Source organism: Hemibagrus wyckioides, linkage group LG26 (assembly GCF_019097595.1).
Source record: "Hemibagrus wyckioides isolate EC202008001 linkage group LG26, SWU_Hwy_1.0, whole genome shotgun sequence".
NCBI classification, from domain to species: Eukaryota; Metazoa; Chordata; class Actinopteri; order Siluriformes; family Bagridae; genus Hemibagrus; species Hemibagrus wyckioides.
The window spans coordinates 229156-256655 of NC_080735.1; the positions used below are offsets into that span (position 1 = coordinate 229156).

Here is a 27500-nt window from a genome sequence, read left to right on the forward strand (position 1 = left end):
CTGACTCTTCTTCTTCATTATGCACATCTTCTCACTCTCTGCATCATGACACACCCAGTGTGAAGCGGAGTCGCTGGTATCGCTCTGTAGTTGATTATTCGTGTCTGACCGCATGTTGTGAAGGATTTTATTACTCTTATCCCACAGCAAAACGCCAGCATTCACCTGAAAGAGTCAGTTCACTGAGTCGACTCGTTCATCACTGACTCGTAGGCGTCAGGAAGCTTGGTGGTTAGGGTTGAGTAGAAAGGTGGATTATCAGAGCTGATCTTCATGAAGCTTTGTGATAGACAGTGTTCTGCTGGACTTCCAGCATCCCTCTGCACTCGTTTATCACAGACCTCGTTATTGTCCAACTCTGTGTCCACTTTATCACACACACACAAACCAGCAGCAGAGCTCTAGAGCATGCACTGCTGTCACAAACTTCTAGATCCTCACCCTGAATTACAGACACACTACACATCTCCATGGTGCAATCCCACCATGAACACTAGGGGCAGCATAGCACCATGTTCTAACTCACTGTGTCCACCAATCACACCAGAGCTGAGGCTCAGGCACTCTTCTTCATCATTATTATTCTTCATCTCACCTTCAAACCTGCTGAAAGCTCTGGTGTGTGCTCCAGCCTTCAGGATTTCCGGTCCTTCAGTCCGAGACACGGCTCATGACTGCAATCAGGATGACGATGGAACATGAAGTGCAGGAAATGGCTCATTAACACGGACACTCGATGGACAGAGATGTTCCGCTCGGACGTGTCCTCTCGGGAACGTCACCTTTAATCCTCCAAATGTTCACAAAGGCATTAAGGCAAGATCAGAAGTGTTGGTTGGAGTTTAGATGAGATCATGTGACTCTCATGATGTCACATCCTGAGTGTATTCCCACCTCACCTCTGCAATGTTTAAGGGATAAACTCGGGAGTGTCCAGCAGCCTGGGCAGGATGAAGTGCTCTGTTTAAAACGGAGAAATGTCAATGCCATTATTGAATTTTCATTTAGTGCTAAAAGCTGCAGACAGAATTAACGAATAAATTCCCACCGATCCGCTTCCACACGCACCCGAGTCCGCAGTCGTCTGTTTTCATCACTCAGCTGACGGAATCTCGGAAATCATCAGGAAGTCACTCAGTTATTTTGGATTTATTCAAGAATTCGTAGGTGATGTTCCTGTATCACAGCCCAGTATCTGTCACGTCCAATCAGACTGACATCAGACCTTTAATCAGAGCGAATGCTTTTTAAATCATTTTACATCAGTATTCCTCATTGATTCTGACAGGGCTGATTTACAGACACAAATATGTACTTATATTAGAATTTATTATCATTTTTCTACCAGCATTACTTGAGTGAAAAGTAGCACTGAAGCTGTAGATCAGATCAGATCGGATCCCTCAGATGGAATGGATCTTCATCCTTTCTCCCATAAAACTCGGGTAAAATTAGCTTTAGTTTTAAATCTGAAAAAGTCCTCAGATTTTCCTAATGTGATCTTCAGTCTACTTCACTACATACAGCAGAAACACACACACACACTCTTCAGCGCTGGAGTCGACTCCCTGATGGAGGACATGGGTTAATTATGGTGTCAGATGTTGTGGTGTAGAGATGATTCAGTGCTGATTCTGAGGGAAGACGAGCCGAGTCCAACGAGCTCAAAGCGTGCTCCAGACCTGCCTGATGTTCTACAGAACTGTTCAATGCTCAGAGCTACTGTAGATCAGATATATTAGACTTTAGATCAGTTATCCATCAGACCGGTGCACTTCACACAGGCTTTGCCCCGTGACCTCACCCACGGTGGAGAAAAACAAATCTCTCACTTAAATCACTGAAAAATAATCAGTGATAACATGAAGTTTTCCAGCATCCTGAAGTGATATATTCCTCTTCTACAATAACTTGATAAAATAAAAGATTGACATCATGCTTTTTATCCGTTTAGAGTTACATTTAATCAGTGGAAGAAGCTACTTCCTTCATTCAGGATCGTCCATCACCAGGAAACTCCTCTGTCCTGAAGATACAGCTCTACCTCTGACACTGGAGACTCCTTCCACATCATACACAAACATTTTTATTATAAAGAAGATCACACATCAATTCCACATAAATCCAGTAGAACTGAGTGGAAATCTTCTTTACATTCCATCTGCTAGTGTGAAGTGTGAACACGTGTCACTCCATGTGAAGGCTTTTCCCAGGATACACACACACACACACACACTTCACACTGAAGGCTGGGTCAGGATCAGAAGATGAAGAGCAGGCTGTGACGTGTGTTCAGATGACAGATGTTCTCTGAAGAATTGAACAGACGCAGTGTTTCTGCCTCTGAGGTCACTTTAAAACCTGGAAGAAGCACAAACTACAAAAGCTCAGGACAGACCTGTTTTTTTTGTGGACTAACCAGAGCTCAGGACAGCTTTTGTGAGAATCTGAAAGCACTGCAGTGGATAATCGGTGCGCTAGTGCGCTAGTGCTGCTCTGCTAAGCACAAAACAACTCTTATTGCTTCTTGAAAGCTGCAGGAACAAAAAAACTGACCAAACATCAGGAAGGACAAAAGAACAGGCGATAAAAGTGCTCCAGCTTCAGCTCTGTGATTCTTTAGCAGTAATTACTGAAGCTCAGAGATGCATTGTGGGAATCATAAACACATTCATCACTATAACAGGTAACAGGTATTTATATTAACACACTGCTGAAGGAAAGCTGTATTACACACCCAGGGGGCGGAGCTTATTCCAAACAGGGGCGTGTCTGAGTTACGCTCGATTCTCGTCCTGAGCTTTTTGTTTTTTTTTAGATGACTTTGTGGAAGTGAATATTTTGGTTGTTGAATATTTTGGTTGTTGAACACTTCCACACTGTTTGAGGTCTATAATAAAGATAAAAGGACGAATCCGGAAGACTTTTAGTCTTTTAGACATAACTGTGTCTCTGATCTGTCTCTGACCTGTCTCAGATCTGTCTCTGACCTGTCTCTGACCTGTCTCTGACCTGTCTCAGATCTGTCTCAGATCTGTCTCTGACCTGTCTCAGATCTGTCTCTGATCTGTCTCTGATCTGTCTCTGACCTGTCTCTGATCTGTCTCTGATCTGTCTCTGACCTGTCTCTGATCTGTCTCAGATCTGTCTCTGACCTGTCTCTGATCTGTCTCTGACCTGTCTCTGATCTGTCTCAGATCTGTCTCTGACCTGTCTCTGATCTGTCTCTGACCTGTCTCTGATCTGTCTCTGATCTGTCTCTGACCTGTCTCTGATCTGTCTCAGATCTGTCTCTGACCTGTCTCTGATCTGTCTCAGATCTGTCTCTGACCTGTCTCAGATCTGTCTCTGACCTGTCTCTGACCTGTCTCTGACCTGTCTCTGACCTGTCTCTGATCTGTCTCTGACCTGTCTCAGATCTGTCTCTGACCTGTCTCTGACCTGTCTCTGACCTGTCTCTGATCTGTCTCAGATCTGTCTCAGATCTGTCTCTGACCTGTCTCAGATCTGTCTCTGATCTGTCTCTGACCTGTCTCTGACCTGTCTCAGATCTGTCTCAGATCTGTCTCTGACCTGTCTCTGATCTGTCTCAGATCTGTCTCTGACCTGTCTCTGACCTGTCTCAGATCTGTCTCAGATCTGTCTCTGACCTGTCTCTGATCTGTCTCAGATCTGTCTCTGACCTGTCTCTGACCTGTCTCAGATCTGTCTCTGATCTGTCTCTGATCTGTCTCTGACCTGTCTCTGATCTGTCTCTGACCTGTCTCTGATCTGTCTCTGACCTGTCTCTGACCTGTCTCTGATCTGTCTCAGATCTGTCTCTGACCTGTCTCAGATCTGTCTCTGATCTGTGTCTGACCTGTCTCTGACCTGTCTCAGATCTGTCTCAGATCTGTCTCTGACCTGTCTCTGATCTGTCTCAGATCTGTCTCTGACCTGTCTCTGATCTGTCTCTGACCTGTCTCAGATCTGTCTCTGACCTGTCTCTGATCTGTCTCTGATCTGTCTCAGATCTGTCTCAGATCTGTCTCTGATCTGTCTCTGACCTGTCTCTGATCTGTCTCTGACCTGTCTCTGACCTGTCTCAGATCTGTCTCAGATCTGTCTCTGATCTGTCTCTGACCTGTCTCAGATCTGTCTCTGACCTGTCTCAGATCTGTCTCTGATCTGTCTCTGATCTGTCTCTGACCTGTCTCTGATCTGTCTCTGATCTGTCTCTGATCTGTCTCTGTCTCTGTCTCAGACCTGTCTCTGATCTGTCTCTGATCTGTCTCAGACCTGTCTCAGACCTGTCTCTGATCTGTCTTCATCCACACCTGAGGAATAAACCTGTCCTACTTCAGGTCTTTATTTAAAATCCACTTTAACCCTGTTTCACTCCAAATTCAGAACAATGAGGAAGCTGAAAATAAACATCACTCTCTCTCTCTCTCTCTCTGCCCCCCCTCTCTTCATCTCTCTCTCTCTCTCTCTCTCTCTCTCTCTCTCTCACTCTGTCTCTCTCTGTCTGTTCATCTCTCTCTCTCTCTCTCTCTCTCTCTCTATCTCTATCTCTCTGTCTCTGTCTCTCTCTCTCTCACTCTCTCTCTTTCTCTCTCTCTCTCTGACTTGTGGGACTGAAGTCATTATGTGATAGCGGCTGTCTGTTGACTTTAAGCAGAACTTTGGAGACAGAGTTATCTCTTCTATCAGTTTTCTGGACCGTTGCTGACCTCGTGGATGAAAAGTAAATTATAAACTGCTATTTTCAATGCGCTGCACGTTCGGATGGAAATGCTGTAGAAACTGTCAGGTTTTTTATTAGAGATGTTTAACTGAGAGTCCAGCAGTCAGGTTACTGACCGGCTCGTCTCAGAGCGTCTACACAAAGAGCTGAAACAGACACATGGGGCAGAAACGTCCCAAAATACCAAGAAACAAAATGTAAATAAACTGCAGTAAAAATAGCTAAACAGAGAAAGGCTAATAATCTATTATTATTATTATTATTATTATTATTATTATTATTATTATTATTATTATATTAAAAATCTAATAATAAAGAATACCTAAACAGTGACCAATTATAGATAAGAGTTAATGTATAATGTATATATTGAATAAAATACATTTATTAATAATATGGTTTTATAAATAAAACAATAATCAAGAAAATAAAAATGCAGTAAGTAAAATCTATAAGAAGAAGCAGTGTACTTTGAGAACAACAACAACAACAATAATAATAATAATAATAATAATAAAATAAACACGAAGCTGTAAAAGCTGTTTTTGTTTAAGTTCCTAAAAGCCGAGAGACAGAAAGGTGGAGCCACAGGAGTGTGAACAGGACTGGGATAATTTCAGAATTATATTATTATTATTATTATTATTATTTGTTTTTTGGCTTCCACTGTTACAGCTAATTACTAATGACATTCCATTAATAAGTTAATTCATTTCCTGTAACACTTTCCTCTTTCATACAGACATCTGTCTCCACTTTTTATCCATTTATAGCTACATTATATGTTGTGGAACTTTGGTTAGTTCCTGTTCTCCCTGAACAGTTTATCATGAGAAGCTGTAACGCTGACTCTGCTGTTCTGGAGACTTCCGTGTGTCCGGATTGGGGACTGGACTGAACCTCAGGGATAAATGACTCTGCTACAGTACAACAGAAACCATTTCAGGGCTACAGAACATCCCTCGTGTCTGGTCAGTGTAATCCACTGAAGAAGAAAGCTGTGAGTTACTGCTGCTGGACACTACGCTGGACGCAGAGGCACCAAGAAATCACGCAGACTTCCTGTTGTACTTCCTGTTTCTCTCAGCCCCACACCTGATCACTGCTGTCAGGTTCCTATCAATGCTCTCATGCTACATTATCGTTTCCATAGCAACTGCTGCTTCACAGGGGCATGTTAGGGTATTTTGTCTGTTACATGTTTAATACCTTTATTATATAAATATCATTTAAGGTACATGACTGATCCATGAGATCTGCTGATGAACTTTTAAAGCTTTATTCTAATCACGTTATTCATCCCTACAGGTGGCAGATGATAGCCCCTCCCTCCACTGTGACAGTACAGTGTACCGGTCAGTACCATCAAGAGCACACCTTTTACGTCTTTAATTCTGGTCCGATTATGTAAATCTGTATGAAAGTTGACGGGTGAAACATTAAAGGTACTAAAGAAGCCCTTGATGGTACCACTCCAGCAAAAAGGACCTTTATATCTGAGAGTGTTTAGGATTAAGTGTTGAAAATGCTCATTAAATCCATACAATAGATACTGGATCCAGAAATAAAGGTACTAAGGGTACTTGTACGTATGGATGTCATTAAGGGGACAAAATAAAAATGATCTAAGGTGTATAGTTGAGCCCTGATGACTGCTGATGTAGCCTTAAAGCACTTTCTTTAGCACACCTTTAAAAGTAAACTACAGGTTTATCAGATGATAGCACTACCTTACACTCTAATGAAATAAAGAGTACTCTAAGAGGACTCTACCGTTCCTTGTTGCTTGGTTTCTGGTACCATCATGAGAACTCCTTTAGTACCTTTAGTGAATCTTAAAAATCTTTATAAAAGGTCACAAAATCCGCATTACATTTCGGTTAATAGATATTAAAGGTGCAGTAGATAAGTGTAGCATGCTGAATGTGTGTGTGTGTGTGTATGTGTGTGTGTGTGTGTCTCACACAAAAGAGCATGCTCTCTCTCTCTCTCTCTCTCTCTCTCTCTCTCTCTCTCCGACATAGAGCAGTATTAACGCAGGGAGGGAGGTGGAGGAAAAAATACCAAAAAAACCCACCCCAAACCCGGGTGAAGTGTCGCGCGCGTGCCAGTGTGCGGGGAAGCGGCGCGTGGTGCGGGGGTGCGGGAGATTTGTGGCTGCCGCAGTGGCGAGTCTAAAGACTAAAAAAAATAACAAAAAAACAAAAAAACACGGGATCGCAGTGCTGGACTTTTAAGTGCGCAAGAATCCGTACGGAGGGTCTGCTCACGCTGCCACACACACACACACACACACGCTACGCAGTGTTGAGCATGGAAACATGTAGAGAACTTGCAGAAGCACAGCTGTGAAGGTAAGGATGCAGTGAGAACATCTACATGCTTGCGGTTTGATGTGAACTGATCCTGTGCATGTTATTAGCAGAGCTTTGCTGTGATTGATGATGATGATGGTGATGATGATGATGATCGATTATAAGACGAGACTAAGACTAAGAGGTGCAAAACGGTGCATCGGTACAATCTCGATTTCCGCACATTTCGGCACATTTCCTCGCGCTCCAGGGAAGATCCGCGCTTCCTGTTTAACCTGACGCAAAGGAAATTAGTATTCAAAGTTATTCTGAGCGGCTGCTTAAGAGCCCCAGCGACCTCCATTACACACCGCTCCGTGTCATTTAGCCTACAAGCAAGCTGCAAATCACACAGCACACGTTCTGCAGGAGGACGAGGTTTTACATGCAGTGCAGTCTGTGGCCCACAGCTACACAACACAGCTACACAACACAGCTACACAACACAGCACACTAAAGCGTATCCTGCTTTCATGACTTTGCTGTTTTTTTTTGTTTTTTTGCTTATGATTCATCTAGTCGACTCATCCTGTTACAGTGGGTCAGAACTGTAGAACGAGCTTCATCCTCGTATCCTCATCCTCTGTAGTGATTGAGTGGAAAAGTTGAGTGGATTCAACAGGAACCGCTTTGGCATTGAGGTGAACTTAGTTCAGGATGAAGGTGCGGTTCAGGACCTCGGACAGCGTCAGAGCAGCTTCCCCTTCACACCATCTCCAATGATCATAATCTCAGGAAAAATACTCTCATAAACCTGACGGGTGGCAGAGTGAGAGACTGCATGTGTTGATTTAGGGAAATTTTTTAAAAAATAAAATCAACACAGTAACCAGTTCTGTATCTGTGTGTGCTGAGAACATTACATAACAGATAAAAAAGGCTCTATAGAGCAGGACATCTTATTGACACTTCCCATGAGTCCCTGGGGGTCTCGCAAACCAGGGCGCGCCTGATTGGTTGTCGCTAGCTCAGCTCCAGCAGATCTAAGCGATGCAGTCGCTCTATAGCTACGTGTGTGTGTGTGTGTTTGTGTGTGTTTGTGTGTGTTTGTGTGTGTTTGTGTGTGTGTGTGTGTTTGTATGTGTGTGTGTGTGTGTGTGTGTTTGTATGTGTGTGTGTTTGTGTGTGTTTGTATGTGTTTGTGTGTGTTTGTGTGTGTGTGTGTGTTTGTATGTGTGTGTGTTTGTGTGTGTGTGTTTGTGTGTGTGTGTGTGTGTGTTTGTGTGTGTTTGTGTGTGTGTGTGTGTTTGTGTGTGTTTGTGTGTGTGTGTGTGTTTGTATGTGTGTGTGTGTGTGTGTGTTTGTATGTGTGTTTGTGTGTGTGTTTGTGTGTGTGTGTGTGTGTGTTTGTGTGTGTGTGTGTTTGTATGTGTGTGTGTGTGTGTGTTTGTATGTGTGTTTGTGTGTGTGTTTGTGTGTGTGTGTGTGTGTGCTTTAAACACCTCGACAGCAGTAATGTATGAATAAACACATCCAGAACATGCAGTGACGCCACACTTTATTTATACTTAAAATACATCTCAACAAGTCTGTGTTCAGAGCTAGTGTTTGTTCATAATATCCATAGCTTTAGCTTCCAGGAATAAAATCCACCAGTTAATTTAGCTAATGTTCAGTGGGTGGAGCTTTGGAGTGCTTAACCAATGACATTTGAGGCTAGGTTCAATAATAACAATAATATCAAAATTCCCACTAAACCATCTCAGAGAAATCTCAGGGTGTTAAATTAGATTAAATGTGAATACTCCCTGTTTAATAAAAATAAATTATTATTATTATTATTATTATTATTATTATTATTATTATTATTAAGTTTTTATATGCTAACGTCAGATCATGAATTATTTTAAATGAAATCGATCATCTCTTTAAAGTTCATGACTTGAGACACCTTATACATCTGTAGATCATATTTTACGGATAAACTGATTTTGTTAAAGTTAAGGTTTCTCTGTAATTGTATTCGATGAGTGCCTCGATGAGGGTCAGCTTATCCTTCACACGCTGCCATGTTTAATGTCTCACTCGAGTAACTGTCAGAGTTGGAAACAGAAAATATAAAGACTGTATAATAAGCGGATCTGTCTGAGCTGATCAGGTGCTGTTCTCTGAGCTGAATATTCTGGAGTCCTTCTGCTCATTTAAACCCCTGATTAATGTGAACTCACTATCACTGTTCACACAGTTACGTGTTTATAGAAGGCTGGGATCCGATTTATTTCACCACTCGCTGTCTTCTCATTCAGATAGTGTCATATCAGTCTTTTATTTTTCACTTCGAAATGGCTTACATGTTCATCATGTTCATCATATTACATTTACCAGCAAAGAAGACAAAAATCTCTATCCCTGACTGTTTTCAGGTGTAAAGGTGAGTGTTTGTGTTAAAAGACACAGGTCTAGATGCTAGAAATACGCTTCTACTCAAGAAATAGTAACCAGGAACCTTCCACAAAGAGAAACTGACATAACCTTTAACCTCACAGAATAATGACCAGACCTCCAGTGTGTGTGTGTGTGTGTGTGTGTGTGTGTGTTAGACAGCAGAACTCTTCAGATTGTCCTCCAGATCGTCCTGCGCTGGAAGTGGAGTAAATTATAATCCATTTTGACAACAGAATCGTACACATGCCCCATGAGGGAGCTGCAGAGACTCACTGAGGTCATTTGAAGCAGAGTCTCGAGCCTCAGTGAACTGATCTGTCTCTCGCTGCTGTCGTCTTCACACTCAGGACTTCCACCCAAGCGTTTCTCCTTCATCAGCTGATGGAGTAAAAAAAAAAAAAAAAAAAAAAAAAAACCTTTTCACTTCCTTTTTCACTCCTTTTTTAATGAGATTTCCTCACAGGCTGGGATCCAGCGTTCTGTTACTTAGCAGCATGGAAACATCAGGATTATTTATTTGCTCTGAACTCTCAGTAAGGTGATGCATGGTGCTGTGTGTTTCTGTTCGAATTTATGATAAACTGCATAACGTGCACTCTTTATTCAGCGGTGTGCAGTTTTTACGCAAATGCTAGATTGCAGAAAAGAGCTTCGGTAGTTTGCTCACACACACACACACACACACATAGACACACACACATAGACACACACACACGTTTCCTTGCCCAGTCCTTCAGGGATTCAGAAACAATCGCTTCCCACACTGTAGGACAGGAAGATCTTTCATTCTCACAGTAAACCAGTAGCTGCAGCAGCTGAAACTCCTCTGACTTTTACTCTTCATCTTTTCTCAGAAATGTGAATCTTTCTCAGTGTGAGATGGGAGAAATGCACTATGGCCTACAGTGTTCATGATATTACAGGAAGTTAGAAGCTTAAAGGAACAGTGTGACTTAAACCTTTAATGAAAACGAAGACTCCATCACTTCATAATGATGTGTTTTTGGGTCTATCCTCACGCTTTACTCTGCCTGCTGCTGCAGTAGGGAAATGTTTGTGTATGCGTGTTGTGTGTTCGTGTGTAATTGTTTACAGAGTGTGCATGTGACATTTATGTCAAACATTATAAAATACCCAGAGGCTGTTTGCTGTGTTGTTGATGTACTGGAGTTAAGACTCTCAGGCAGATACTTATGGAGAAGAAAAATCATCTACGATCCATTATAAAAAAAATAAAAATGAAATAAAATAATAAGCTCATGTCTATTGCATCAGTGTTAGTCTACTGTTTAAAGTATTAGAAATGATTGATCATTTCCGGCGATGTGTTTAATAAAAGAGGCAGTGTCATGTGTTTAGTTGGAAAATGAAGGTGAAAGTGTTCTCTGGACATGTGAGGAGGTGGAATGAAGCTCAGTGTGGAGTGTGAAACGGCTCTGTGGTGTAGATATGAACCCAGATGACAGTCCTTACAGAACCGTAAGCGGTGCGTCAGAGCCATGTTATCACTCGAGTCAGGATCGAAGAGTAAAATAACTAAAGACAAGTGTGTTAGCTGTGAGAGGATGATTGCTGGAGTCCAGAGAACTCTAAACTCTTTACACATCAGGTGTTAATGGACCATGTGGGTGTTTCAGGGGATGTTACAGTGTTGGGAGTTAATTATGGGTCTGTTTTAAACTTAAACTAAATAATATTTTAGTAGTGTCTACTGTAACAGAAATAAAATCTCAAATCTATCAGCATTTGTCACAGAACTTAAAGTAAAACAACAACAACAACAACAACAACATAAAATATAATTAAAGATGTCTCCTTTTGTGGAATTTGTATCTTATTTTTTCCTCCTTCTATAATCCATCTTGTTTAGCTATTCCAATAATAATAATAATAATAATAATAATAATAATAATAATAATAATAATAATAATAGTAACATTATTCCAGAGAATCTTTGGGCATTTTAGTCAAAATCCATCTATTTTTATAGTGGGATGTAGGATGATGGATGTAGCAGGTTGGATGAAGGAAGAGGAGTGTTGGATGTAGTGTGTAGATTGTAGTATGTGGGGCATTGGAGGAGGGCTGAAGTGTAGGGAGTAGGGTTTAGTATATATGATGTAGGAAGCAGGTGTAGGAGGAGAGTGTAGAGGGTAGGATGTAGGAGGAGGGTGTAGGAGGTGGGATGTAGGAGGTGGGGGTTGGGATGTAGGATGTAGGGGGGTGGTGGGATGTAGGGGGGTGGGGGGTGGAATGTGGGGGGTGGAATGTAGGAGGTGGGATGTCGGATGTAGAAGCTGGGATGTAGGAGGTAGGAGGTGGGGTGGGATGTAGGAGGTGGGGGTGGGATTTAGGTGGAGGGGTGTAGGGGGTGGGGGTGGGATTTAGGAGGAGGGGTGTAGGAGGAGGGATGTAAGAGGTCGGATATAGGAGATGGGATGTAGGAGGAGGGATGTAGGAGGTGGGATGTAGGAGGTCGGATATAGGAGATGGGATGTAGGAGGAGAGATGTAGGAGGACAGATGTAGGAGGTGGGATGTAGGAGGTTGGATATAGGAGATGGGATGTAGGAGGTGTGATGGAGGAGGTGTGATGGAGGAGGTGGGATGGAGGAGGTGGGATGTGGGATGGAGGAGGTGGGATGGAGGAGGTGGGATGGAGGAGGTGGGATGGAGGAGGTGGGAGGTGGTATGTGAGAGGTGGGTTGTAGGATGTGAGAGGTGGGATGTAGGAGGTGGGATGGAGGAGGTGGGATGGAGGAGGCGGGGTGTAGGCAGTTTTTTGCTCATTACTGAGCTGTGTAAGAAACAGCACTGAGGCTCAGAGCTCATAAGAGGGCTTATTCCCCAGCTCGAGCGTCTGCTTGTTAGTGTCATGTTAAGATTGCGATGACAGACGCAGCTTGTAATCACAGAGTTATTGCTCGGCGTTGCTGCAGGTCTTCTACCCCAAGCCTGCTGATAAGGAAAATCAAAGTGCTGTTCTTTTCCTTCTTACCTGGGAATCCGCAGTGGTTTTTCTAACACCTGGATCAGAGCGAGGTGGGGCGGTCCTGTCACACTCCTCTGACAAAACACTTCACCTTCCAGCTCACGTTATCTCCTCACTGCTGCCGCTTCCTCGCTGATCTCCTCTGGCACTCTGACATCCATTTAGTCTTATTTTATCATATGGAACTCACAGACGCTCCTCATACAGACACACGGCATGACAGTACAACGATATCAGGGGGTTTCTTACAGCAAGATTTATGGAAGGAGTCTCCAGTGTTCTATAATAAGAACAAAAATAAACCTAAATTACATTTAACACTAAGGACAGAATTTACAGAGGTGCAGTTACTCATCATCTTAAATCTCAGATTATTGCAGAATATTAACTTGTTATTTTTTATTTAATAGCTTGTTAAATGAACAAGATTTATTAGGACGTCTTATCGAGTCGTGAAGATTTCAACATTATTTTAACTTACTGTTGAATTATTTCATAGATAAATTAACATCTTTTTATTTTGTCTAAATATTTACTTTTAAAGATTTTATGTAGATATACTCAGTATTTTAATTGATTTCCATTATTTAAAAATATTATATTATGATATTATTTTTTAATAAAGATCTCATTATTCCAAGATATTTTTGGTCTTTTCTGATTAAATATCTCTGTATTTGTCATGTTTTTAAGTACTGTATTCAGTATTTATGTATTTAGATATTTAACCTTTATATTGAATTATTTGGAGATATAATGTCATGAGTATTAATAAGAGCTTGTGTTGGAGCAGTGAGGTGGGGCTCTGGCTCTGAGGTAGGTGTGATGATAAAAGGCGTGGCTCTGGCTCTGAGGTAGGTGTGATGATAAAAGGCGTGGCTCTGGCTCTGAGGTAGGTGTGATGATAAAAGGCGTGGCTCTGGCTCTGAGGTAGGTGTGATGATAAAAGGCGTGGCTCTGGCTCTGAGTTAGGTGTGATGATAAAATCAACCCACTCAGTTTAACCAGTTGATCAATCCCATCTGATTTCCCCAGCTGAATATGATGGATCAGAACCAGTCTCTCGGGACTGAAATCAGACCCTCCTCATACATACATGGCTCTAATCCAGGAGTAATGAAGAAGTCACTGTTTCCTGCCTCATAATATTTCTTGTAAAATAAAATCCAGATCTGAAGCAGTAATATATTTAAAGTTGGAAACAGGATAATTAAGTTTACTGCTCACGTCCACCCACGCTTATCGATCAGGTTTCCAAGAAATTCTCACAGCCTCTCTCTCTCTCTCTCTCTCTCTCACTCACACACACACACACACACACACACACAGACTAGGATCACAGCACTGATGATTTGTCTTTTTCAGTTCTACCTGTTCACTCTTTCAGCTTTCACATGTTTCACCACTGAATGTTTTTATTTATGCTGCAGATTTTACAACTTTCACAAGAACTTCTCCAATTAACTATTTTTGGGATTTGTAATGTGAATACTCATCCTCAATACTCACCTAAACCTCAATACTCATCCTCAATACTCACCTAAACCTCAATACTTATCCTCAATACTCACCTAAACCTCAATACTCATCCTCAATACTCACCTAAACCTCAATACTCATCCTCAATACTCACCTAAACCTCAATACTCATCCTCAATACTCACCTAAACCTCAATACTCATCCTCAATACTCACCTAAACCTCAATACTCATCCTCAATACTCACCTAAACCTCAATACTCATCCTCAATACTCACCTAAACCTCAATACTCATCCTCAATACTCACCTAAACCTCAATACTCACCTAAACCTCAATACTCATCCTCAATACTCACCTAAACCTCAATACTCACCTAAACCTCAATACTCATCCTCAATACTCACCTAAACCTCAATACTCATCCTCAATACTCACCTAAACCTCAATACTCGTCCTCAATACTCACCTAAACCTCAATACTCATCCTAAATATTCATCTAAACCTCAATACTCATCCTCAATACTCATCTAATCCTCAATACTTATCTTCAATACTCATCTGATCCTCAATATTTATCCTCAATACTAATCTAATCCTCAATACTCATCCTAAATACTCATCTAAACCTCAATACTCATCTAATCCTCAATACTTATCTTCAATACTCATCTAATCCTCAATACTAATCCTCAATACTCATCTAATCCTCAATACTAATCCTCAATACTCATCTAATCCTGACACACACACACACACACACATGTAGTTGTAGGAGTGTGTAGTTATAGGAGTGTGTGGTTACTGGAGTGTGTAGATGTAGGAGTGTGTAGTTATAGGAGTGTGTAGTTATAGGAGTGTGTAGCTGTTGGAGTGTGTAGTTGTAGGAGTGTGTAGTTGTAGGAGTGTGTAGTTATTGGAGTGTGTGGTTACTGGAGTGTGTGGTTACTGGAGTGTGTAGTTACTGGAGTGTGTAGTTACTGGAGTGTGTAGTTACTGGAGTGTCTAGTTATAGGAGTGTGGAGTTATAGGAGTGTGGAGTTATAGGAGTGTGGAGTTACTGTATTGTGTAGTTATAGGAGTGTGTAGTTATAGGAGTGTGTAGCTGTTGGAGTGTGTAGTTATAGGAGTGTGTAGTTATAGGAGTGTGGAGTTACTGTATTGTGTAGTTATAGGAGTGTGTAGTTATAGGAGTGTGTAGCTGTTGGAGTGTGTAGTTATAGGAGTGTGTAGTTACTGGATTGTGTAGTTACTGGAGTGTGTAGTTATAGGAGTGTGTAGTTATAGGAGTGTGGAGTTATAGGAGTGTGTAGTTATAGGAGTGTGTAGTTACTGGAGTGTGTAGTTATAGGAGTGTGTAGTTATAGGAGTGTGTAGTTATAGGAGTGTGTAGTTACTGGATTGTGTAGTTACTGGAGTGTGTAGTTATAGGAGTGTGTAGTTATAGGAGTGTGGAGTTGTTGGAGTGTGTAGTTGTTGGAGTGTGTAGTTATAGGAGTGTGTAGTTATAGGAGTGTGTAGCTGTTGGAGTGTGTAGCTGTTGGAGTGTGTAGTTATAGGAGTGTGTAGTTATAGGAGTGTGTAGTTATAGGAGTGTGTAGTTATAGGAGTGTGTAGTTATAGGAGTGTGGAGTTATAGGAGTGTGTAGTTATAGGAGTGTGTAGTTATAGGAGTGTGGAGTTATAGGAGTGTGTAGTTGTTGGAGTGTGTAGCTGTTGGAGTGTGTAGTTATAGGAGTGTGGAGTTATAGGAGTGTGTAGTTGTTGGAGTGTGTAGTTATAGGAGTGTGTAGCTGTTGGAGTGTGTAGCTGTAGGAGTGTGTAGTTGTTGGAGTGTGTAGTTATAGGAGTGTGGAGTTATAGGAGTGTGTAGTTATAGGAGTGTGTAGTTATAGGAGTGTGTAGCTGTAGGAGTGTGTAGTTATAGGAGTGTGTAGTTATAGGAGTGTGGAGTTGTAGGAGTGTGTAGTTATAGGAGTGTGTAGTTATAGGAGTGTGTAGTTGTTGGAGTGTGTAGTTACTGGAGTGTGTAGTTGTTGGAGTGTGTAGTTATAGGAGTGTGTAGTTATAGGAGTGTGGAGTTACTGTATTGTGTAGTTATAGGAGTGTGTAGTTATAGGAGTGTGTAGCTGTTGGCGTGTGTAGTTATAGGAGTGTGTAGTTACTGGATTGTGTAGTTACTGGAGTGTGTAGTTATAGGAGTGTGTAGTTATAGGAGTGTGGAGTTGTTGGAGTGTGTAGTTGTTGGAGTGTGTAGTTATAGGAGTGTGTAGTTATAGGAGTGTGTAGCTGTTGGAGTGTGTAGCTGTTGGAGTGTGTAGTTATAGGAGTGTGTAGTTATAGGAGTGTGTAGTTATAGGAGTGTGTAGTTATAGGAGTGTGTAGTTATAGGAGTGTGTAGTTATAGGAGTGTGTAGTTATAGGAGTGTGTAGTTATAGGAGTGTGGAGTTATAGGAGTGTGTAGTTGTTGGAGTGTGTAGCTGTTGGAGTGTGTAGTTATAGGAGTGTGGAGTTATAGGAGTGTGTAGTTGTTGGAGTGTGTAGTTATAGGAGTGTGTAGTTATAGGAGTGTGTAGCTGTTGGAGTGTGTAGTTATAGGAGTGTGGAGTTATAGGAGTGTGTAGCTGTTGGAGTGTGTAGTTATAGGAGTGTGTAGTTATAGGAGTGTGTAGCTGTTGGAGTGTGTAGTTATAGGAGTGTGTAGTTATAGGAGTGTGGAGTTATAGGAGTGTGGAGTTATAGGAGTGTGTAGTTATAGGAGTGTGGAGTTATAGGAGTGTGTAGCTGTTGGAGTGTGGAGTTATAGGAGTGTGGAGTTATAGGAGTGTGTAGCTGTTGGAGTGTGTAGCTGTTGGAGTGTGTAGTTATAGGAGTGTGTAGTTATAGGAGTGTGGAGTTATAGGAGTGTGTAGTTGGTGGAGTGTGGAGTTATAGGAGTGTGTAGTTATAGGAGTGTGGAGTTATAGGAGTGTGTAGCTGTTGGAGTGTGGAGTTATAGGAGTGTGGAGTTATAGGAGTGTGTAGCTGTTGGAGTGTGTAGCTGTTGGAGTGTGTAGTTATAGGAGTGTGTAGCTGTTGGAGTGTGTAGTTATAGGAGTGTGTAGCTGTTGGAGTGTGTAGTTATAGGAGTGTGTAGCTGTTGGAGTGTGTAGTTATAGGAGTGTGTAGCTGTTGGAGTGTGGAGTTATAGGAGTGTGTAGCTGTTGGAGTGTGTAGTTATAGGAGTGTGTAGTTATAGGAGTGTGTGGTTACTGGAGTGTGTAGTTACTGGAGTGTGTAGTTACTGGAGTGTGGAGTTATAGGAGTGTGTGGTTACTGGAGTGTGGAGTTATAGGAGTGTGGAGTTATAGGAGTGTGGAGTTGTAGGAGTGTGTAGTTATAGGAGTGTGTAGTTGTAGGAGTGTGGAGTTATAGGAGTGTGTAGCTGTTGGAGTGTGTAGTTATAGGAGTGTGTAGTTATAGGAGTGTGTGGTTACTGGAGTGTGTGGTTACTGGAGTGTGTAGTTATAGGAGTGTGTAGTTACTGGATTGTGTAGTTACTGGAGTGTGTAGTTATAGGAGTGTGTAGTTGTTGGAGTGTGTAGTTATAGGAGTGTGTAGTTATAGGAGTGTGTAGCTGTTGGAGTGTGTAGCTGTTGGAGTGTGTAGCTGTTGGAGTGTGTAGTTATAGGAGTGTGGAGTTATAGGAGTGTGTAGTTATAGGAGTGTGTAGTTATAGGAGTGTGGAGTTATAGGAGTGTGGAGTTATAGGAGTGTGGAGTTATAGGAGTGTGGAGTTATAGGAGTGTGGAGTTGTTGGAGTGTGTAGCTGTTGGAGTGTGTAGTTATAGGAGTGTAGAGTTATAGGAGTGTGTAGTTATAGGAGTGTGTAGTTGTTGGAGTGTGTAGTTATAGGAGTGTGTAGTTATAGGAGTGTGTAGTTATAGGAGTGTGGAGTTGTAGGAGTGTGTAGCTGTTGGAGTGTGTAGTTATAGGAGTGTGTAGTTATAGGAGTGTGTAGTTATAGGAGTGTGTAGTTACAGGAGTGTGTAGATGTAGGAGTGTGTAGTTATTGGAGTGTGTGGTTACTGGAGTGTGTGGTTACTGGAGTGTGTGGTTACTGGAGTGTGTAGTTACTGGAGTGTGTAGTTACTGGAGTGTCTAGTTATAGGAGTGTGGAGTTATAGGAGTGTGGAGTTATAGGAGTGTGGAGTTATAGGAGTGTGGAGTTATAGGAGTGTGGAGTTACTGGATTGTGTAGTTATAGGAGTGTGGAGTTACTGTATTGTGTAGTTATAGGAGTGTGTAGTTATAGGAGTGTGTAGCTGTTGGAGTGTGTAGTTATAGGAGTGTGTAGTTATAGGAGTGTGTAGTTATAGGAGTGTGGAGTTACTGGATTGTGTAGTTATAGGAGTGTGTAGTTATAGGAGTGTGTAGCTGTTGGAGTGTGTAGTTATAGGAGTGTGGAGTTACTGGATTGTGTAGTTATAGGAGTGTGTAGTTATAGGAGTGTGTAGTTACTGGATTGTGTAGTTACTGGAGTGTGTAGTTATAGGAGTGTGTAGTTATAGGAGTGTGGAGTTGTTGGAGTGTGTAGTTGTTGGAGTGTGTAGTTATAGGAGTGTGTAGTTATAGGAGTGTGTAGCTGTTGGAGTGTGTAGCTGTTGGAGTGTGTAGTTATAGGAGTGTGTAGTTATAGGAGTGTGGAGTTATAGGAGTGTGTAGTTATAGGAGTGTGTAGCTGTTGGAGTGTGTAGTTATAGGAGTGTGTAGCTGTTGGAGTGTGTAGTTATAGGAGTGTGTAGCTGTTGGAGTGTGTAGTTATAGGAGTGTGTAGCTGTTGGAGTGTGTAGTTATAGGAGTGTGTAGTTATAGGAGTGTGGAGTTATAGGAGTGTGGAGTTATAGGAGTGTGGAGTTATAGGAGTGTGGAGTTATAGGAGTGTGTAGCTGTTGGAGTGTGTAGTTATAGGAGTGTGTAGCTGTTGGAGTGTGTAGTTATAGGAGTGTGTAGCTGTTGGAGTGTGTAGTTATAGGAGTGTGTAGCTGTTGGAGTGTGTAGTTATAGGAGTGTGTAGCTGTTGGAGTGTGTAGTTATAGGAGTGTGGAGTTATAGGAGTGTGTAGTTATAGGAGTGTGTAGCTGTTGGAGTGTGTAGTTATAGGAGTGTGTAGCTGTTGGAGTGTGTAGTTATAGGAGTGTGTAGTTATAGGAGTGTGGAGTTATAGGAGTGTGGAGTTATAGGAGTGTGTGGTTACTGGAGTGTGTGGTTACTGGAGTGTGTAGTTACTGGAGTGTGTAGTTATAGGAGTGTGTAGCTGTTGGAGTGTGTAGTTATAGGAGTGTGTAGTTATAGGAGTGTGTGGTTACTGGAGTGTGTAGTTACTGGAGTGTGTAGTTATAGGAGTGTGTGGTTACTGGAGTGTGTGGTTACTGGAGTGTGTAGTTATAGGAGTGTGTGGTTACTGGAGTGTGTGGTTACTGGAGTGTGTGGTTACTGGAGTGTGGAGTTATAGGAGTGTGTAGTTACTGGAGTGTGTAGTTACTGGAGTGTGTAGTTATAGGAGTGTGTGGTTACTGGAGTGTGTAGTTATAGGAGTGTGTGGTTACTGGAGTGTGTAGTTATAGGAGTGTGTAGCTGTTGGAGTGTGTAGCTGTTGGAGTGTGTAGTTATAGGAGTGTGTAGTTATAGGAGTGTGGAGTTATAGGAGTGTGTAGTTATAGGAGTGTGTAGTTATAGGAGTGTGTAGCTGTTGGAGTGTGTAGCTGTTGGAGTGTGTAGTTATAGGAGTGTGTAGTTATAGGAGTGTGGAGTTATAGGAGTGTGGAATTATAGGAGTGTGGAGTTATAGGAGTGTGTAGCTGTTGGAGTGTGTAGTTATAGGAGTGTGGAGTTATAGGAGTGTGTAGCTGTTGGAGTGTGTAGTTATAGGAGTGTGTAGTTATAGGAGTGTGTAGTTATAGGAGTGTGTAGCTGTTGGAGTGTGTAGCTGTAGGAGTGTGTAGTTTTTGGAGTGTGTAGTTATAGGAGTGTGTAGTTGTTGGAGTGTGTAGTTATAGGAGTGTGTAGTTATAGGAGTGTGTAGTTATAGGAGTGTGGAGTTGTAGGAGTGTGTAGCTGTTGGAGTGTGTAGTTATAGGAGTGTGTAGTTATAGGAGTGTGGAGTTGTAGGAGTGTGTAGTTATAGGAGTGTGTAGCTGTTGGAGTGTGGAGTTGTAGGAGTGTGTAGTTATAGGAGTGTGTAGTTATAGGAGTGTGTAGTTATAGGAGTGTGGAGTTATAGGAGTGTGTAGTTATAGGAGTGTGTAGTTGTAGGAGTGTGGAGTTATAGGAGTGTGTAGTTATAGGAGTGTGTAGTTGTAGGAGTGTGGAGTTATAGGAGTGTGTAGTTATAGGAGTGTGGAGTTATAGGAGTGTGTAGTTATAGGAGTGTGGAGTTATAGGAGTGTGGAGTTATAGGAGTGTGTAGCTGTTGGAGTGTGTAGTTATAGGAGTGTGGAGTTATAGGAGTGTGGAGTTATAGGAGTGTGTAGTTATAGGAGTGTGTAGTTATAGGAGTGTGGAGTTATAGGAGTGTGGAGTTGTAGGAGTGTGGAGTTATTGGAGTGTGTAGTTATAGGAGTGTGGAGTTATAGGAGTGTGTAGTTATAGGAGTGTGTAGTTATAGGAGTGTGGAGTTATAGGAGTGTGGAGTTATAGGAGTGTGGAGTTATAGGAGTGTGGAGTTATAGGAGTGTGGAGTTATAGGAGTGTGGAGTTATAGGAGTGTGTAGCTGTAGGAGTGTGGAGTTATAGGAGTGTGTAGCTGTAGGAGTGTGGAGTTATAGGAGTGTGTAGCTGTAGGAGTGTGGAGTTATAGGAGTGTGTAGCTGTAGGAGTGTGTAGTTATTGGAGTGTGTAGTTATAGGAGTGTGTAGTTATAGGAGTGTGGAGTTATAGGAGTGTGGAGTTATAGGAGTGTGTAGTTATTGGAGTGTGTAGTTATTGGAGTGTGTAGTTATTGGAGTGTGTAGTTATAGGAGTGTGGAGTTATAGGAGTGTGGAGTTATAGGAGTGTGTAGCTGTTGGAGTGTGTAGTTATAGGAGTGTGTAGCTGTTGGAGTGTGTAGTTATAGGAGTGTGTAGCTGTTGGAGTGTGTAGTTATAGGAGTGTGTAGCTGTTGGAGTGTGTAGTTGTTGGAGTGTGTAGTTATAGGAGTGTGTAGTTATAGGAGTGTGTAGTTATAGGAGTGTGTAGTTATAGGAGTGTATAGCTGTTGGAGTGTGTAGTTATAGGAGTGTGTAGCTGTTGGAGTGTGTAGTTATAGGAGTGTGTAGCTGTTGGAGTGTGTAGTTATAGGAGTGTGTAGCTGTTGGAGTGTGTAGTTATAGGAGTGTGTAGCTGTTGGAGTGTGGAGTTATAGGAGTGTGGAGTTATAGGAGTGTGTAGTTATAGGAGTGTGTAGCTGTTGGAGTGTGTAGTTATAGGAGTGTGTAGCTGTTGGAGTGTGTAGTTATAGGAGTGTGGAGTTATAGGAGTGTGTAGCTGTTGGAGTGTGTAGTTATAGGAGTGTGTAGTTATAGGAGTGTGTAGTTATAGGAGTGTGGAGTTATAGGAGTGTGTAGTTATAGGAGTGTGGAGTTATAGGAGTGTGTAGTTATAGGAGTGTGGAGTTATAGGAGTGTGGAGTTATAGGAGTGTGGAGTTGTAGGAGTGTGGAGTTGTAGGAGTGTGGAGTTGTAGGAGTGTGGAGTTGTAGGAGTGTGGAGTTATAGGAGTGTGGAGTTATAGGAGTGTGTAGCTGTAGGAGTGTGTAGTTATAGGAGTGTGGAGTTATAGGAGTGTGGAGTTATAGGAGTGTGTAGCTGTAGGAGTGTGTAGTTATAGGAGTGTGGAGTTATAGGAGTGTGTAGCTGTAGGAGTGTGGAGTTATAGGAGTGTGGAGTTATAGGAGTGTGGAGTTGTAGGAGTGTGTAGTTGTAGGAGTGTGTAGTTGTAGGAGTGTGGAGTTATAGGAGTGTGGAGTTGTAGGAGTGTGGAGTTATAGGAGTGTGGAGTTATAGGAGTGTGGAGTTATAGGAGTGTGGAGTTATAGGAGTGTGGAGTTGTAGGAGTGTGGAGTTATAGGAGTGTGGAGTTATAGGAGTGTGGAGTTGTAGGAGTGTGGAGTTATAGGAGTGTGGAGTTATAGGAGTGTGGAGTTATTGGAGTGTGTAGCTGTTGGAGTGTGGAGTTATAGGAGTGTGGAGTTATAGGAGTGTGGAGTTATAGGAGTGTGTAGTTATAGGAGTGTGGAGTTGTAGGAGTGTGGAGTTATAGGAGTGTGGAGTTATAGGAGTGTGGAGTTATTGGAGTGTGTAGCTGTAGGAGTGTGTAGTTATAGGAGTGTGGAGTTATAGGAGTGTGTAGCTGTTGGAGTGTGTAGTTATAGGAGTGTGGAGTTATAGGAGTGTGGAGTTATAGGAGTGTGGAGTTATAGGAGTGTGGAGTTATAGGAGTGTGGAGTTATAGGAGTGTGTAGCTGTAGGAGTGTGTAGTTATAGGAGTGTGGAGTTATAGGAGTGTGGAGTTATAGGAGTGTGGAGTTATAGGAGTGTGTAGCTGTAGGAGTGTGTAGTTATAGGAGTGTGTAGTTATAGGAGTGTGGAGTTATAGGAGTGTGGAGTTATAGGAGTGTGGAGTTATAGGAGTGTGGAGTTATAGGAGTGTGGAGTTATAGGAGTGTGTAGCTGTAGGAGTGTGTAGTTATAGGAGTGTGGAGTTATAGGAGTGTGTAGTTATAGGAGTGTGTAGTTATAGGAGTGTGGAGTTATAGGAGTGTGGAGTTATAGGAGTGTGGAGTTATAGGAGTGTGTAGCTGTAGGAGTGTGTAGTTATAGGAGTGTGTAGTTATAGGAGTGTGGAGTTATAGGAGTGTGTAGTTATAGGAGTGTGGAGTTATAGGAGTGTGGAGTTATAGGAGTGTGGAGTTATAGGAGTGTGGAGTTGTAGGAGTGTGGAGTTATAGGAGTGTGGAGTTATAGGAGTGTGTAGCTGTAGGAGTGTGTAGTTATAGGAGTGTGGAGTTATAGGAGTGTGTAGTTATAGGAGTGTGTAGTTATAGGAGTGTGGAGTTATAGGAGTGTGGAGTTATAGGAGTGTGGAGTTGTAGGAGTGTGGAGTTATAGGAGTGTGGAGTTGTAGGAGTGTGGAGTTATAGGAGTGTGGAGTTATAGGAGTGTGGAGTTATAGGAGTGTGGAGTTGTAGGAGTGTGGAGTTATAGGAGTGTGTAGTTGTAGGAGTGTGGAGTGTGTTGTAGGATTATTGAGTTATTGAGGTTTGGATTAAATCGAGCTGAACAGTAAATATAGTAAGAGAATATTATTGTGTTGTTTTCTGTATTGTGTTGTGTGTGTGTTCTGTATTGTGTTGTGTGTGTGTTCTGTATTGTGTTGTGTGTGTGTTCTGTATTGTGTTGTGTGTGTGTTCTGTATTGTGTTTTGTGTGTTGTGTATTGTGTTGTTTTCTGTATTGTGTTGTGTGTGTGTGTTCTGTATTGTGTTGTGTGTGTGTGTGTTGTGTATTGTGTCATGTGCGTGTTGTGTGTTGTGTATTGCATTGTGTATTGTGTTGAGTTGTGTATGTTGTGTATTGTGTCGTGCGTGTTGTGTATTGTATTGTGTTGTGTATTGTGTTGAGTTGTGTGTGTTGTGTATTGTGTCATGTGTGTGTTGTGTATTGCGTTGTGTATTGTGTTGTGTTGTGTATTGCGTTGTGTATTGTGTTGTGTTGTGTGTGTGTTGTGTATTGTGTTGTGTTGTGGGTGTGTTGTGTATTGTGTTGTGTATTGTGTTGTGTGTGTGTTATGTATTGTGTTGTGTTGTGTGTGTGTTGTGTATTGTGTTGTGTATTGTGTTGTGTTGTGTGTGTTGTGTATTGTGTTGTGTATTGTGTTGAGTTGTGTATGTTGTGTATTGTGTCATGTGCGTGTTGTGTATTGTATTGTGTTGTGTATTGTGTTGAGTTGTGTGTGTTGTGTATTGTGTCATGTGTGTGTTGTGTATTGCGTTGTGTATTGTGTTGTGTTGTGTATTGCGTTGTGTATTGTGTTGTGTTGTGTGTGTGTTGTGTATTGTGTTGTGTTGTGTGTGTGTGTTGTGTATTGTGTTGTGTATTGTGTTGTGTGTGTGTTGTGTATTGTGTTGTGTTGTGTGTGTGTTGTGTATTGTGTTGTGTATTGTGTTGTGTTGTGTGTTGTGTGTGACACCTGTTGTACTGAGTGTTTATTAGGAGTGACAGCTGTATTAGTATCTGCACTAAACACTGATGAAGGAAGTGACTTGCTCCGGGGAAAACTCCTCCATTCTCTTCGCTACTCCATGTTTTCTGTTAAATATTTTATGTATAAAGTATTTCCTGTAGAGAGAACCTTCTCCCTGAGGCCAACCTGTGTACACACACACACGCACACACACGCACACACACACACACACACACTTTCTGTATGAGAGTAATTAGTTATAAATACACGTGACTCCAGCTGTTCCTCCTCCTTTAACACATTAAACCTGTTAGTATTGAACAGTCCTGCTGTGGTCAGTGATCCTGCTGATCTATTCTGGGTCAGTGTTGTTTTGTTGTTGTTCCTGTGAGAAGTTAGTTGTTGTGTGTAGCTCTGATATCACCAAGGGGAAACAACTATCATTATTGCTATCCAAGTTGCTGTTGCTAGCGCAGCCGCCGATCTGGTCTGAAACCATCAGCTTTCACTGTTAGCTCTGAAAAACTCTAAAGAATGAGAAATCATCCAGTGTAGAAGAGGAAACACTGGACTCTTCATATGATAGAACACCATACTACACTGAGTGATGTAGGAGATGATGATGGTGATGAAGGTGATGGTGTTGATAATGGTAGTGATGGTGTTGTTGGTGTTAATGGTGTTGATGGTGTTGGTGTTAATGGTGTTGGTGTTGTTGGTGTTAATGATGTTGATGGTGTTGTTGGTGTTAATGGTGTTGGTGTTGATGGTGTTGTTGGTGTTAATGGTGTTGATGGTGTTAATGGTGTTGATGGTGTTAATGGTGTTGTTGGTGTTCATGGTGTTGTTGGTGTTAATGGTGTTGGTGTTGATGGTGTTGTTGGTGTTAATGGGGTTGATGGTGTTAATGGTGTTAATGGTGTTGGTGTTGATGGTGTTGTTGGTGTTAATGGTGTTATTGGTGTTGATGGTGTTCATGGTGTTGTTGGTGTTAATGGTGTTGGTGTTGATGGTGTTGTTGGTGTTGATGGTGTTAATGGTGTTATTGGTGTTGATGGTGTTCATGGTGTTGTTGGTGTTCATGGTGTTGTTGGTGTTAATGGTGTTGGTGTTGATGGTGTTGTTGGTGTTGATGGTGTTATTGGTGTTGATGGTGTTAATGGTGTTGTTGGTGTTAATGGTGTTGGTGTTAATGGTGTTGATGGTGTTAATGGTGTTATTGGTGTTGATGGTGTTGATGGTGTTGTTGGTGTTCATGGTGTTGTTGGTGTTAATGGTGTTGATGGTGTTGTTGGTGTTAATGGTGTTGATGGTGTTGTTGGTGTTAATGGTGTTGATGGTGTTAATGGTGTTGGTGTTGATGGTGTTGATGGTGTTAATGGTGTTGATGGTGTTGTTAGTGTTAATGGTGTTGGTGTTGATGGTGTTGTTGGTGTTAATGGTGTTGATGGTGTTAATGGTGTTGGTGTTGATGGTGTTGGTGTTAATGGTGTTGGTGTTGATGGTGTTGTTGGTGTTAATGGGGTTGATGGTGTTAATGGTGTTAATGGTGTTATTGGTGTTGATGGTGTTCATGGTGTCGTTGGTGTTCATGGTGTTGTTGGTGTTGTTGGTGTTGATGGTGTTAATGGTGTTAATGGTGTTATTGGTGTTGATGGTGTTAATGGTGTTGATGGTGTTAATGGTGTTGTTGGTGTTAATGGTGTTGGTGTTGATGGTGTTAATGGTGTTGATGGTGTTATTGGTGTTGATGGTGTTGTTGGTGTTGTTGGTGTTGATGGTGTTGTTGGTGTTAATGGTGTTAATGGTGTTGATGGTGTTAATGGTGTTGATGGTGTTAATGGTGTTAATGATGTTGATGGTGTTGTTGGTGTTAATGGTGTTGATGATGTTGGTGTTAATGGTGTTGATGGTGTTGGTGTTAATGGTGTTAATGATGTTGATGGTGTTGTTGGTGTTGATGGTGTTGGTGTTAATGGTGTTGGTGTTGTTGGTGTTAATGGTGTTAATGATGTTGATGGTGTTGGTGTTAATGGTGTTGGTGTTGTTGGTGTTAATGGTGTTGTTGGTGTTCATGGTGTTGTTGGTGTTAATGGTGTTGGTGTTGATGGTGTTGTTGGTGTTAATGGGGTTGATGGTGTTAATGGTGTTAATGGTGTTATTGGTGTTGATGGTGTTCATGGTGTTGTTGGTGTTCATGGTGTTGTTGGTGTTAATGGTGTTGGTGTTAATGGTGTTGATGGTGTTGTTGGTGTTGTTGGTGTTAATGGTGTTGATGGTGTTGATGGTGTTGTTGGTGTTAATGGTGTTGGTGTTAATGGTGTTGGTGTTGATGGTGTTGTTGGGGTTAATGGTGTTGGTGTTAATGGTGTTGATGGTGTTAATGGTGTTGATGGTGTTGGTGTTAATGGTGTTGTTGGTGTTAATGGTGTTGTTGGTGTTGATGGTGTTGTTGGTGTTAATGGTGTTAATGGTGTTGATGTTGATGGTGTTTTTGGTGTTAATGGTGTTGATGGTGTTGGTGTTAATGGTGTTGTTGGTGTTAATGGTGTTGATGGTGTTGTTGGTGGTGTTGGTGTTAATGGTGGTGTTGGTGTTAATGGTGTTGATGGTGTTGTTGGTGTTAATGGTGTTGGTGTTGATGGTGTTGATGGTGTTGTTGGTGTTAATGGTGTTGATGGTGTTGTTGGTGTTAATGGTGTTGGTGTTAATGGTGTTGATGGTGTTGTTGGTGTTAATGGTGTTGGTGTTAATGGTGTTGATGGTGTTGATGGTGTTGATGGTGTTGTTGGTGTTAATGGTGTTGATGGTGTTGTTGGTGTTAATGGTGTTGTTGGTGTTGATGGTGTTGTTGGTGTTAATGGTGTTGGTGTTGATGGTGTTAATGGTGTTGATGTTGATGGTGTTGTTGGTGTTAATGGTGTTGTTGCTGTTAATGGTGTTGATGTTGATGGTGTTCTTGGCGTTAATGGTGTTGATGTTGATGGTGTTGTTGGTGTTAATGGTGTTGGTGTTGATGGTGTTGGTGTTAATGGTGTTGTTGGTGTTGATGGTGTTGGTGTTAATGGTCGTGTTGGTGTTGATGGTGTTGGTGTTAATGGTGTTGTTGGTGTTGATGGTGTTGGTGTTAATGGTGTTGGTGTTAATGGTGTTGATGGTGTTGGTGTTAATGGTGTTGTTGGTGTTGATGGTGTTGGTGTTAATGGTGTTGTTGGTGTTGATGGTGTTGGTGTTAATGGTGGTGTTGGTGTTGATGGTGTTGGTGTTAATGGTGTTGTTGGTGTTGATGGTGTTGGTGTTAATGGTGTTGATGGTGTTGGTGTTAATGGTGTTGTTGGTGTTGATGGTGTTGGTGTTAATGGT

The 27500-nt window shown here is 41.8% G+C and overlaps 1 protein-coding gene across 1 annotated transcript in view; it reads left to right on the top strand.

Moving 5' to 3' along the window:
• Positions 1-6698: 6698 nt before the first annotated feature.
• Positions 6699-27500, top strand: part of elfn1b (extracellular leucine-rich repeat and fibronectin type III domain containing 1b) — a 94784-nt gene continuing 73982 nt past the window's right edge. Inside the window, exon 1 of the mRNA XM_058380881.1 lies at positions 6699-7080. The gene's annotated coding sequence lies outside the window, so the exon portion shown is untranslated. The remainder of the gene's footprint in view (positions 7081-27500) is intronic.